Source organism: Gracilinanus agilis, chromosome 3, assembly GCF_016433145.1.
Source record: "Gracilinanus agilis isolate LMUSP501 chromosome 3, AgileGrace, whole genome shotgun sequence".
NCBI lineage: Eukaryota > Metazoa > Chordata > Mammalia > Didelphimorphia > Didelphidae > Gracilinanus > Gracilinanus agilis.
Window position 1 is genome coordinate 438317237 of NC_058132.1, and position 9268 is coordinate 438326504.

Here is a 9268-nt window from a genome sequence, read left to right on the forward strand (position 1 = left end):
AGCCCCATCCCTTTTCTTATCCACTTCACCTCCTACTTTCCTATAGGGTAAGATATATCTGTATAATGTAGGATTAGAAATTAATAATACCAATACTCCAAGGATTATTTCTTATAAGATTTAATATATTATATATATATATGCATATATATATATATATATATAATTTAAAGCCAATGAAAAATAGTCTCAGTAAAGAGAAAAGAAAAGTTCCTAGACTGCAACACCTGGGAGAGAGCCCAGAGCCACCAGAGCCATCAAAGCCAAGAGCTCCAAGTGGGGGGGTCTCCAGAAAATTTATTTCCCAAATGCTAGGATGCTATGTGAGGATACAAGTCAAAAGGATGCTGGGAAATGCAATTCAGGTGCATCAAATTTCCACACACACAATATCTAATTGATGGTATATGTTTTCCCCTGTTGAACCAATTCTGATGCCAGTAAGTAAGGTTCACATGTTCCTTTTCCTACCTCCCCATCTTCTTCACTGTATAGCTCTTTCATGCCTCTTTTATGTGCAATAATTTATTCCATTCTATTTTCTCTTTCCCCTTCTCCCACTGCATTCTCCTTTCTCATCTTTTAATTTTTTTATCTATAGATTTAGAAAAATTATTTAGATATTCAACTCACACCATTATCCTCTGTTTATGTATATTCCTTCTAACTGCCCTAGTAATGATTAAGTTCTTAGGATAAGAATCATATTTCCAAGTATGGATGTAAACAGTTTAACCTTATAGAATATCTTTTTATTTCTCCTTCCTTTATACCTTTTTTGTGCTTCTCAAGTCTTATATCTCAGAGTCAAAATTTCCATTTAGCTCTGGTCTTCTCATAAAAAATATTGAGAAGTCCTCTATTTCATTGAATACCCAGTTTTCCCCTGAAGGATTATGCTTAATTTTTCCAGTTAAGTTGGTTGAAGTCCGAGCTCCTTTGCTCTCTGGAACATCATATTTCCAGGTCCTCCAGTCCTTTAATGTAGTGTTACGATTAAAAATGATAAAGAGTGATATAATAATATAAATTAGTATTTTAATTAAAGCCATGCTGATAGGGATAAAATCATTAGGCTATGCACTTGTAAGAATTCAAAATTGCCGCCTCAGCCATTATTGTTACTACTCTTCTCTTCCTGCGCCTTCTACCTAAGAGAGCAACTTCCTCCTCACCCAGGAGATTTAACCCCTCTCTTACATCATCATACTTCCTGTTTGCCATGAGGAATCATGGGAAATGTAGTTTCAAAGTCTCTCACGTGTCCATAGGAAAATATATATATATATATATATATATATATATATATATATACTTTTAGATGGCATCTCCCAAATTCCAATTTTACAGTAGAAGCTTGTAAATCTTGTATTATCTTGACTGTGGCTTCCTATTTCAGTAATTTCTTTTGGTTTGTTTGCAATGTTTTCCTCTTGACCTGGGAGTTCTGGAATTTGGCTATCAGATTCCTGGTAGTTTTCCTTTTAGGATCTCTTACCTAGAGATGGTCTAAGGAGTCTTTCAATATCTATTTTACCACCTAGTTCTAGAATATCAGGGCAGTTTTCCTTGATAATTTCTTGAAAGATGATGTCTAAGATTTTTTTTTTTTTGTATTATGGCTTCCAGGTAGGCCAATAATTCTTAGTTTATCTCTCCTGGATCTATTTTCTAGGTCAGTTGTTTTTCCAGTGAGATATTTCACATTTCTTCTATTTTATTTATTCTTTTGTTTTTGTTTGATTGTTTCTTGATGTCTCATTGAGTCATTAGCTTCCACTTGCCCAATTCAAATTTTTAAGATATGATTTTCTTGACTGTTCTTTTGTTACTCTTTCCCTGTTTGACCAATTCTGCTTTGTAAAAAGTTCTTTTCCTCATTGAATTTTTAAATCCCTTTTTCCAAAGGGCAGATTTTATCTTTCAAGAAGTTTTTCTCTTCAGTGGATTTTTGTGCCTCTTTTAGCAATTGGTGCATCCAATTTTTTAAGAAATTATTTTCTTCAGTGTTTTTTGTGCCTCCTTTACAAAGCTCTCAACTCTTTATTATTTTCTTACATCATTCTCATTTTTTCCCCAATCTTTGTCTCCCTCTCTTATTTGCTTTTTAAAATCATCTTTTTGAGATTCTTAATTGCTTCTGAGCTGGAGAATAATTTGTATTTTTCTTGGAATCTTTGGTTGCATCAATACTAGCTTTGTTGTCTTCTTCTGAGTTTGTGTATTGGTTTTCCCTGTCACTAAAGTTTCTTTTTTATTGTTTGCTCATTTTCCAGACTTTTTTTTTGTCTTATAACTTTAAAAAACTGTTACAGGTTCATGCTCTATTCCTGTGGTGAAGGGAGTTCTATTCCAAGCTTTGAATCCCTTATACAGCTGCCTTCAGAGCTAACTGGGAATCTCTGTGTTTTCAGTTCTCACAAAGTGGTACACGGCCTATGGAGAGATCTCTTCCAGCCTGCTCTCTGGTCTGTGAGCAAACATAAGCACTCTTTTCCACCTTAGAACTGTAATAAGGATCCCTTCCCCTACTGTTGCTACAAGTGCTAATAAGGGCTAGTTTTCCTCCTCACCTTGAGATCACAGCCCAGGACTGTTATCTAGATTTGTATATGCACAATGTGTCACAATTTTGTACCCAGAAACAGCAAGGGAAAGTGGTAATCTCCTTCTGGGCAGTTGTCCAATCCTTCTTACCATCTGTGATTGAGAACTCCAGAAATCTCTGCTGCTGATTCAGGGACCCCCAAGGCCTATGGTGGTGTGCTAAAAAGGGGCCCCTCTTTTTGTACTTTTCTGTGCTATACTTCCACCCCAGTGTGAAAAAATTTTCATACTAGCCTTTTAAGTTGTTTTGTGCTAGAAAACTGTGCCACTACATCCTTTTGTGGGTTCTGAAGGTCAAAAAAAAATTGAGGCATTATATTATGCCCTTTGGGCATAGTTCCAAACAATTTAATGTTCTTATGCACTAATCTTAAAACATATGTAGTCTTCTGATCAAAATTTTTCAGGAGTTCTTTATTGATTATGGAATAAAATAAAAACTTTTGTAATCTGGAATTTTTGCCTCCTATAATCTACATCTAATCTTTATTTCAGTATTATTTCACATATTCTCACCCCCACTTTCCAAGGATACTACGTGTCAAATGCAGTTGCAGAAAAAGAATATGCCTATATTCAAAGGGCCAAAGTATATAAATATGACAGGCTTACAGACTCAAAATTTAGTGGCAAATTCTTTATATGCGGCAAACCATGAAACAAAAACATAAAATGGTCCTCAGTTCTATAGGGATCACTCTCTTGATTCTATAATGATGTGGATGAGTGAGAGAAAAAGTGGCACAGGGTACTATGAATCACGGTTTTCAAATTATTTATAATTTATGAATTTATTTATCTGTGCTCTAAATATGGATCTTTTATAACTAACCCAAAATGAGAATATTCCTGGAGGAAATCATTCTTATATTTCTTAAAATTCTAATTATAAGTGAAACCTGAGTACTAAAGGGAATTATTGCTAAATTCAAAGATGGCTCATAGGTTCACTTTGAAATGGCAATTAGAGGATTTGGTTCTATGGTGTTCCTAAAAGAGAACAAGAATAATTCATGGGACTCGGTCATTTCATATTTCTGTGCTCAAGATAAATATTTGTAGAAAGATCCATATGAAACATTTTCAAGGTGTATGCTAACATTTGTTATAGAGGATGAGAAAACAGTAAAGTTCTATGAAAAACTTAATAAGACCTTTCAAATTAAATGAGAATATACTTTAATAATTAGAAATTTCAATGAAAATGTGGACAACAATGATTTGGGCAAACATATTTTGAAAAGCATGGTTTATCATTCAGAAACCAAAGATAACAAAGGCTCATACATAGGTCATGTAAGGAAAAGTTTGGCCCAGAAAAGGTTTGGAATATTGAAAAGCAACTTTGAATGACAGGAGCAGCAGTTGGAAGGAGGAGCAGAGGCTTGTGGGAGAGAGAATCCTGGGAAGAGGTCTTTGACTCTGGACTCGGTGGGAGATGGAGAACTTTACCTGACCTCTGGTAGCAGCTGAGGCTGCCTGAGGTTTCCCATGATATCGCTTTTCCTGAAGACCTGATAGTGTTCCTGCTACCTTACATATATCACAGAAGAAGTGTTTAGATATTTGCCAGCAGCTAGAAGGGGTCTGTGGACCAGAAAAGCTGCTGGGCCAGCCTTGAAGACTCACTGTCCTGCCAATTAAGAGAGACCCTTATAATTCTGTTTTGTCTGTAATTTACTTTAGATAACAGATAAAGGGAAGGGAGTAAGTGAGCTCCTGGCCAAAGTCTGAGGGCTTGACCAGGCCTGAAGGACTTCATTCTGATTGTGACAGAGCAAGGCTTCCTACCCTGCTTTCCTCACCCATCCTTGTTCCTTTAATATAATAATAAACTATCTTGTTAATGAATAGTATTCAGATAAAAGTTTCCTTAGGGGATACAGTGTAAACAGAGGGAAGAAGAGGGAATTGGTGGAGATTGCCTATCAAGCTTTGATTACACAAAACCCAATGATGCCTGTCATTTAGTCTTACCTCTGCAGGGCTAGGTTCAGAAAGGGTTTCTTGGGGTCCAGGCATTATGTTAAGTCCTGGAAAATGTCAATACTCAAACCCAAAGAAAACTCTTACCTGAATACATGTTCCTGTCCAACTCTGTCAGCTACACCATTCAAAGAGATAACCTCTTGATACCCTCAAAGTAAAGGTGAAGAGTTTCCCAAATAACCAGTTCTAACCAAATAACATCTTTGGAACTCCCTAAATCATCTTTACAATCATATTGAAATTTCATGTCTATGTATCTCAAGTAAATCCTTCAAGAAGATAGTTGGGAGGCAATAGACATGGAGTATACCAAAGTAAACCACACACATAAAAAAGAGATTGATTATATTTTGACAAGAATTAACTGCTAAATAATGATGGAAGTATTTTTTTAAAACTCTTACCTTCAGTCTTGGAGTCAATACTGTGTATTGGCTCCAAGGCAGAAGAGTGGTAAGGGTAGGAAATGGGGGTCAAATGACTTACCCAGGGTCACACAGCTGGGAAGTATCTGAGGTCACATTTGAACCTAGGCCTGGCTCTCAATCCACTGAGCTACCCAGCTGCCCCCAATGGAAGTATTTTTTTTAACTCTTAACTTCTGTGTATTGGTTCCTTGGTGGAAGAGTGGTAAGGGTGGGCAATGGGGGTCAAGTGACTTGCCCAGGGTCACACAGCTGGGAAGTGTCTGAGGCCCTCCCGTCTCTAGGCTTGGCTCTCAATCCACTGAGATACCCAGCTGCCCCCAATGGAAGTATTTTTGATACAGTTGTCTACATACAGACCACTAATTTATAAGAGCAAAAAATGTAAATCATTACCAAAATGGAGGAATCAACATAATAAAATAAGATGTACAGTTGAATCAACTTCAATATATCTTATCTAAAACAAAGTATTATCATGGGGAAAAAATAGAACTGGTTATTTAGACCTCAACACACCATCCTCAGTTCTAGACTGCATGGAGTCCTTTTCCTTTTCCCCTATCTTTCTAGTATGCACAGCCACAATTCTGATAAATTCCTAGATTGTTCTGGAGTGAGAACTTTTGATTATGTATGATTTATCTTGTGAAAACCTGTTGACTGGTTGCTCAGGCAGAAGATCTGATAAATTAGGATGCCACACCTGATTGAATAAGAGATTGCTTCTAGTTGATTGTCTTTCTAATTGCAATCCTTCATTTGATAATACATGATGTTTCAGCAAGGAGGGTAGGTTAGTCTTTCTTCTGTCCAAACATAATGACATTAGAGGACTGTCATTCCTCACATGGAAGATAGAATCTACTAGCTGGGTTTGTACTAGAGTCTTTGGAATTTATTACCTTTCTTGTGAGTTTCCTTCCTTTAACATTGATCTTATAAACACTGAAAGTTCTAGAGAAATTACAGTGAAGGCATCTCTCATCATCAAAGGGGCAGCAGTGGCATCCCATGAAGTGGCCATCACTGATGGAAAAGGGGAGTGCTACAAGGGACATTTTAATCACAGCCAAGAGAGGGGCAATAGAAAACAGATGAACAAAAAAAATGAAGTGTTTATACAATGTTAAAATAGGGGTTAATGTAAAATGGATAATTAGAAGACTTGCTAAACTGTTGTTTTAGCAAACTGAATTCCAGCAGATTGCAAAAAATAAATTTCTAAATTCTGTTCTAATCCATGTCTAACTGATGTTATGATTCTTTTCTGCTTAATATTCCCTTTTCTATAGTTGAATTCTATAGTTGAATAAATGATTTGTTTCATATTTAATTTATATTTGGGTGCTATTTATTTCAAGCTCCAGTATTGACTATTATATAATTAGAAAGTTTCCTTGGTAATGCTAAGGTAAAGAAGATGATTATGAGAAATTAGCAACATACTTTCTCCACTGAGAAGTCAAGATTCCCTTTACAATGAACCTGATAAACAACCTCATGTTTGGGTTTCAGATCAAGCTACGACATAGGTCACCAACTTTGGAACTTCAATTGAATAGTTGTATCTAGCAATAAATTGCCCCAAAAGAAGAACAAAACATCTAAGATATTTCCTCATCTTGTAAGCACACATTACTAAGTGTAAAACTATGAGTACCATCTACAATGCCAGAATAAAACATATTTAAAAAATTAAAATCTTATAGATAAGATTTATATATAGATATATAGATAAGATACAGATAAGTTGGAATATTGTGAGCATTATTGCCTTCTAAAACAAAAAATAAATGAGGTGAAAAAAAGAATCCAAAAAAGTTCAATAAGAGATTTCTGAAAAAAGGTTCAGACTTTATTGTTTTTTTGTTTAAGTATTTTAATTTTTAAAATTACATGACAATTGTTTTCTGACATTTTGCAATTCAGACTCCCTCCCTTCCTCTCTTCTTATATAGGTTATAATAGTATTTTCATGCAATACATATTTCCATATTCTTCATGCTATGTCAGAAGACATAAATCACACATGCAATAAAAAGAAAATTCATGAAGGAAATAAAGTGACATATGACATACTTTACAATCTGATCCCAACAGTTCCTTCTTTTACTGTGGATAACATTTTTAAACATGAGTTTCTTGCGGCTATCTTGGAACCTCATTTTTCTGATAATAGTTTAGCCCTTCACAGTTGATATTCCTGTATACTGTATACCCTGTTTTCCTGATTTTGCTTACTTCACTTTACATCATTACCTCCTATTTGAATTCATCCTATTTATCTTTCTTACAGCACAATAGTATTCCATTGCAATCATATACCACAACTTCTGCAGACAGTTACCAATTGATGGGGACCTCAATTTCCAATTCATTAACTCCAAAAAAAGAACTGCTAAAAATTTTTTGTACAAGTAGGTCCTTTTCCCTTATCTGTGATATCTTTTGGATACAGATCAATAGTGTTATTGGTGGGCCAAAGGGTAGGAATAGATTTATGGCCCTTTGAAATCATCAAAACAATCTGGTATTGACTAAGAAATAGAATAGTGGATTAATATAATAGATTAGTTGATGACCTTGGTAACCTAGTGTATGATAAACCCAAAGATCCAAGTTTGGGGGGGAAGAACTCTCTATTTGAAATAAACTTTTTGGAAAATGGAGAACAATACAGCAGAAACAAGACATAAAACAATACCTCATATTCACTAAGTTTGAGATCTCATATGGCTGGGCCTCTTTCTTTTATACATTTTTTTTCATTCATTCTCTTGATACTCTTGACCTATTGTTCCACAGATAATAATCATTATTTTTCTAGCACTAAAAATAATTTTTGAGTAGTTTGATTGTTATTACATTGAATAGGTAAATTAAATTAGGTAGAAACATCATTTTAGTTATATTGTCTTACCTTATCCATGAGCAATTAATATTTTTCCAATGATTTAGTTTGGATTTTATTTTTATGAAAAGTGTTTTGTAATTATATTCACATAGTTCTTGGGTTTATTTTGGTAGGTATTACCTCAGATATTTCATATTGTTTACACTTATTTTAGGTGGAATTTCACTTTCTTTCTTTTTCTATTGATCTTTGTTGGTGGTAAATAGAAATATTTATCATTTATGGGGAATTATTTTGTATCTTGCAACTTTGCTAAAGGTGTTAATTGTTTCTATTAGTTTTTTGGTCGATTATCTGGGGTTCTCTATGTATACTGTCATATGATCTGCAAAGTGATAATTTTGTTTCCCCTTTGCCTATTCTAATTCTTTCTATTTCTTTTTTCTGCACTTATTACCATAGCTAGCATTTCTAGTGTCTTTTTAAAAAAAACTTTAGTTGAAGTATAATAGATTCTGATCCAGACCCTTTATTTTATTCAGTGTGTGTGTGTGTGTGTGTGTGTGTGTGTGTGTGTGTGTGTCTGCTTTGAATAGATTTCTGCACACAGCATATTTTGGGATTTTGGTTTTTAATCAACTCTTCTATCCTTTTTTGCTTTATGGGTGAATTTATGTCATTCATATCATCACTTATAATATTTCCTCCATCTTATTTTCCCCATTTACCATTTTTTCTCTCTCTCTTTCTCTCTCTGTCTATTTTTCCTTTTGGCCTTTCCCTATTCTCAAATGTTTTGCTTCCAACTATCAGCTCCTCCAAATGACTGTCATTTTGTCCTTCTCCATCCATTTTTTCTTATTCCCCTTTCCTCCTACTTCCATATAGGGTGAGATAGGTTTCTGTAGCTGAGTGTGTGTGTTATTCTGACTTTGAGATAATTTGATGAGAGTAAGGTTCAAGTATTGCCTGCTATACTCCACATCTTCTCCATTACACTAACTCTATGAACCTCTTCATGTGGCATAATGTACTGTCTTCTATTTCTCTGTTTCTCTTCCCACCATGTGTTCCTCTTTCCTGCCCCTTGATATTTTTATATCAACCCATTTTATTTTATCTTATTTTATTTTATTCCCTTCCTTCTTTCAACGTATACTCTTTTTTATGCTCCTAAGAGAAATAAAATTCTTAAGTATCTTAAGTATCCAAAGTATCACAGATTCACAGATGTTTTCAGTATTTCAATTATCACCTTCCCAGGTATGAATTTACTCAATTCAATCTTACTGAAACCATTAAGCTATTAATTTTCTGTTTATCTTATTGTTCTTTGCTATAGTGTCAAATTTTTTACTGAATTTTCTTTTCATCTATGTATTGTGTGTGT